The sequence below is a fragment of the Pomacea canaliculata genome, linkage group LG3 (genome assembly GCF_003073045.1).
Source record: "Pomacea canaliculata isolate SZHN2017 linkage group LG3, ASM307304v1, whole genome shotgun sequence".
Taxonomy (NCBI): domain Eukaryota; kingdom Metazoa; phylum Mollusca; class Gastropoda; order Architaenioglossa; family Ampullariidae; genus Pomacea; species Pomacea canaliculata.
Genome location: NC_037592.1, coordinates 16,247,631 through 16,252,463, shown reverse-complemented (window position 1 = coordinate 16,252,463; position 4,833 = coordinate 16,247,631). Strand labels below are relative to the sequence as shown.

Sequence of the window (4,833 nt, the reverse complement as noted above, 5' to 3'; positions counted from 1 at the left end):
CTGAGCACACAGTAATCAAAAACAAACAAGTATTTTAATTATCAGTGAGCGACGGAGCAGTCTTATTGTCTGCATTATGTGGAGATATTCCAATCAAAGATTTGTCGCTAAAAATGGTTTTACTCTAAAAATAAGTCTGATTTGGTCTAAAACGACTGGCATTAAAAAGTCCACAGTGTAGTTAATGGAGATTTATATAGCAGTAACAATGTATTACGTTGTTATTAGCTTTGACCCGATTCCGGAATCAGCATCTGTCGATATAGCGATATAAGTTAATTATGAACACTTCTAAGTGAAAGGTCAAGCAAAATTACTCAAATTTTCTGCCAGAATATTTTATTGAAACGTCGAACGCAACAAAGACTCGATCACGTATTCACGTGCACCAGAAGGATCGGCGGCCTGCGCTGATAAAGTCTGTTATCACAGAGATGTGAAGAAACTGTGAGTAGTTAGTGCTTGTTATCACGTCGTTTGCACGACTCAGTCGGTCCTGGTACATGCAGTAGTAGATGAAGATAGCGATAATAGATGATGCTACCAGTTCATAACCTCTTGTGTGATAACGACAGCGATGAGGGGCGCGGGTCACACCATCGAGCCTATCCGTGAGGGGAGATAGCCGAATGGTTAGAGCAGCTGCCGGCGTCCGAACAGAGAGCGCGCTGGTTCAAATCCCGATTTGCTCAGCAACGTTAGCCCAGTCGACCTCCCTGGCAGGAATGGGTACCTGACTCTATAGTGGGTTGGAGAAGGTAAGGCAGCGAGGGAGAGGAGGTGAGCACCGCCCTCATGCATATCCAGCTCCAAGAAAAGTGAGGTCTCTAACACCTCACCCACACACACACAACGTGAATAGGTTAGGGGATGACCTTTACCTTTAGAGTCTGGACTGACTCGGGTAGAGACAGGAGACAAGACGAGGAGATGAATGGGACCCCAGCAAGGTCGAACTCCAGTCCTATACCCTTCTCACGAAAAATTAAGTAAATTAATTAGTGATCTGGTCCGTCTGGATACAGGTGAGAGCTTATACATACTGAGCGCGAGTCTGTAAAGAGGACTACTTTCTTAGGACTGGCCTTCTGTAGAATTCTCTGGAGTAGTGAAGAGTGCCATGCAGGACCTCTGACTATTTACTGGAGCACAATCTGTCACCGGGTGCTTGTCATGAAGACAGGTGGCTGACACGCAGACACTTGATGAAAACGCCGCATTTTGTTGGTAGCGTGTTCAGCTGAGGCATCAGTCTATGCTACACATGTGTAAGTTCGTGTGTTCCGCTGCACTCCATGGCTAGAAGCTGTTGGCGTAAAGGTTGTGGGAAAGATGGCAGGGAATGATTGTTGTGATGCTGTTAGGAGAAACCAGGAAAGTGTCAGAGAGTGAGAGAGACATCCCCTCCCTGTGTCTTCTGTTTGCTTTTGTAGCCACTGCGTAGGAGACAGAAGGTTGTGGTATCAAGGAAAGACATCAGTCTACTTTTTATTACCTTCTCTAAAAGCTTGCGGGGTAAATTAGTAGGCTGATGGGACAGAGGATGCTTTTTATGTACGGGGGTTTATCGGTTATAATGGCCTTTCTCCAAAAGGCTGTAACTGTACCCGATTTCCACAACTCGTTTTTTTGTAGAGGGACTCCAAGTGCTTTAACAAGCCATTTGCCTTCTCACACTTGTCTGATTGCTGATTCTACTTCTTTCACGCATGTTCATGCTCAGCTGACGATTTCAGTTCTGCAGTCGTTGTAGATCTTTTCTAAACTGTCTAATTTTCTTCTCTGAGCAGTTTGACGGTGCTTTCCTCTTGGTATAGCTTTGTCAGGCAGTTGGCTGCTTTCTCTGGGTGAGTTCACCTCCTGACTCTAGGACACACATAATTTTTTTCTGTCTTATCCTGGTTAAATAGCTGGTGAGCTACCACAAACTGTAACTATCTTTTTCTGCTTTTCATACCATGACTCGTGGTCGGTGACATCGATGGCCAAGTTCTTGAGTAATACGCGTTAATGTAACTGGCTGATTTAGGAGCAGAACTGGTTGATGATGACTGTCAACTTCTTCACCCTTTAGATCAAGATATCTGGGTAGCACCAGATGGGGGAGGGGCTATTATAATATCCCTGCATGATCCACTTTTCTTTTTTCAGGCTGAACAGTCTGGAGACCGATCATTGCAGAGAACACAGATTGTAGTGAGGCAGTAAATTGTTTTCGAGCATCGATGTGATTTCAAAGACTTTGGTCTCTTTATTAAAGAGCTGTGTATTTTTACTGCTGGGTGGGTGTGAGAGAGTCCTCCTTATGCTCATCTGCGTCGTCTCTTTTAAAGTTTCCATAACCTCTGATGGAGAAGAGGTGGTTTTGATGTAAAATGCAGCAGACATCTAGTTTGTTAGCTTTTGGCTGTTTCTAGAAATAAAGCGTTTTTTGTTTGTTTTTTTGCCCAAGTTCGTTCCTCATTCCGGTGGTTTATCTTTAGGCTGTGCTGGTCACTTTATTCTGCCATGGACTGGTCACATCTCTAAGGTTAGAGGTGCTGGCAGGTTGATAATAGGCCTCTTTGAGGCTTAGGGTCCGGTACAGTCCCAATCTGACATTCTTGAAAGCCACCATCACAATTCAGGTGTTTGCTAAGTTGTCCTATTTGTAGGTTGACTAACAGAGCAGGTTTAAATACTTTGTGTACTGGTAAAGTAGGTTCAACTGGTTTTGCAGTTCAGTGATTGCGTTTGATACTACGGCAACATTAGTAAAAAGTAAAATAAACAGCTCAGCAAAGTCAGGGGTCAGGTAAATACCATGTTTTCCATGCTCATTTATATCCTTTTTTAGTTTATTTATAAACAGGTGTCACGGACCAGTCTATTGGGAACAGAGGGTTGTTGCCCCTGTCTTTTTTTTTAAAGATTATTGCCCTTGCCTTACATATATGAGTGTGTTGGTTGCGTCGTGGTTTCGCGTCAGAACCCGACGTCATTTTATGACGCAATTTAAGAGAGACGCAAGAGGAAAATTATTTGGAAGAGAGCAGACGGCTGTGAGCAGGGAAGAGAGGCGGACAGAAAGTGTGTGTGGTGTTCGTTTCGGATGTATGTGTGGTACCAGCTTTGGGTCATGTGTTGACCCCCCAAGACTTTATTTGTGGTGCCAGCTTTGGGTCATGTGTTGACCCCCCAAGAGTATATTTGTGGTGCCAGCTTTGGGTCATGTGTTGACTCCAGCAACTATATTCTGAGTCGTCTATTAGTCAAGTGTGGGCAAGACTGCACCACTGTTGGACAAGGGGCAGAGAGGATTTTACCTAGACGTTACAATTTTGGGTGTGAGTAACTAAGTGTAGCACTTTATTCAAAAACATACGACAGTTGGAAGTATATTGAAATGGACATGTGTATGTCGTCTTTGTGATATAAAGAGAACTGTTGGAGTTACAATTAAGGCGCTGAGAGGACGATCTATGGACTTTGCATTTAGTTAATGTTAATTGATTTAAAGTTTTGATTCCCACGACAAATCTTTTGTAATATATGATTGAAAGAACACGCAAGGGGACGCGTGAGTGTTGTGAGAGAAAGTGAGATCTTAAAACCGCGTTCCTGACACAAGGTGAATAGCACAGGGCTATAAATCTTGCATTAACCCTAACCCTGCATAAATCAGACAAGCCTGCACCAGCTTGCCTTCACACTTTTGTGCATCTTTTAATAGCTAAGATTTTACATTTAATACTATTTTTTCCAGCACATTCTATAGTTTATTTCTGAAAACCACATTAAATGCTTGATGCAAATCTGTGAAAGCAATATATAGCTTTTTATGGTGAAGTAGCTGCTTCTGAATTAATGCCATGGGGGAAGAAACTTGATATAGTACTATGGCTTCTCTTAAACTCTGCTTGTTCTTTGTCAATTTTTATCCATAATTAGATTGAAGAAATTGATATTTTCATGATGAGGGCATTTTACCTGTTGGTAAAGGCTGTTTCCTGAGTAGCAAAAACAACTTACAATAATATATTAGCAAAAATCCTGGATAAAGAATACCAGCATAAAGAAGCCGTCTAAAATGTTCCTCATTTGCACATTTCTGCATTGACTTTGTGTCTATGTGGTGGAGTCAATCATCCAATATCTGGCTTGATTCCCCTGCATAGAATGGACACACCATTGGCATAAATGTCCTGTGGCAGGAACCCCAGTGTTTACTCTTCCAGATAAGCTATAATGCCTGTCTGCATTTCCGAAGTTTAAGATGGTTTTCATGAATCAAATTTGTTCAAGTTTAGATTTTTACTTATTGACAGCAAGTTTAAGTCATCAACTGATGAGTGTCATGTTGTTTTGCAGGTGAGACTTTTAGGTGACTTATTCCCTGTCAGAATACCTTGAATGTCCCAAGCTTGTGGCCAGTTCTTGAGAAGACCTCATCAACATTGCTGTTAGGCTGGGCACAGACTTGCATAGTATATTTCACTAATGTTTTTCAGCTGTTCATGTCTTTATTTGATTTATGTTTGAATATGTAAACAGTGGAGAATATTTCAGCAAACATGCTTAATAAACACATCACTTTCTCAAATAATATTGGATCCATCATAACGGAAGGTGCATGTGCAATACTGAGTTCAGAAAAGATTGAGAGGAGACATCACATTGCCAAAAGCTATCTGGTCCTGCTGAACAGTGCTTCTCGTACCTAGCTCTTCCTGTCTCCCCTTCATTGGCTCTGAGTGTTAAGCTTGTATGGGTTTGTGTGCACTGATAAGTGGCTGTCTCACATGGGGCACTTCAGTACTCACATACATGCGCAAACAAACACATAATGTACCA

At 42.1% G+C, this 4,833-nt stretch overlaps 1 long non-coding RNA gene across 1 annotated transcript; it reads left to right on the top strand.

Annotated features, from left to right (window-relative positions):
* Positions 1 to 3,008: 3,008 nt before the first annotated feature.
* LOC112558595 lies at positions 3,009 to 4,582 on the top strand. The gene is made up of 2 exons (XR_003098196.1): positions 3,009 to 3,326; positions 4,351 to 4,582. It is a non-coding gene; the product is annotated as an uncharacterized LOC112558595 (long non-coding RNA).
* Positions 4,583 to 4,833: the final 251 nt, after the last annotated feature.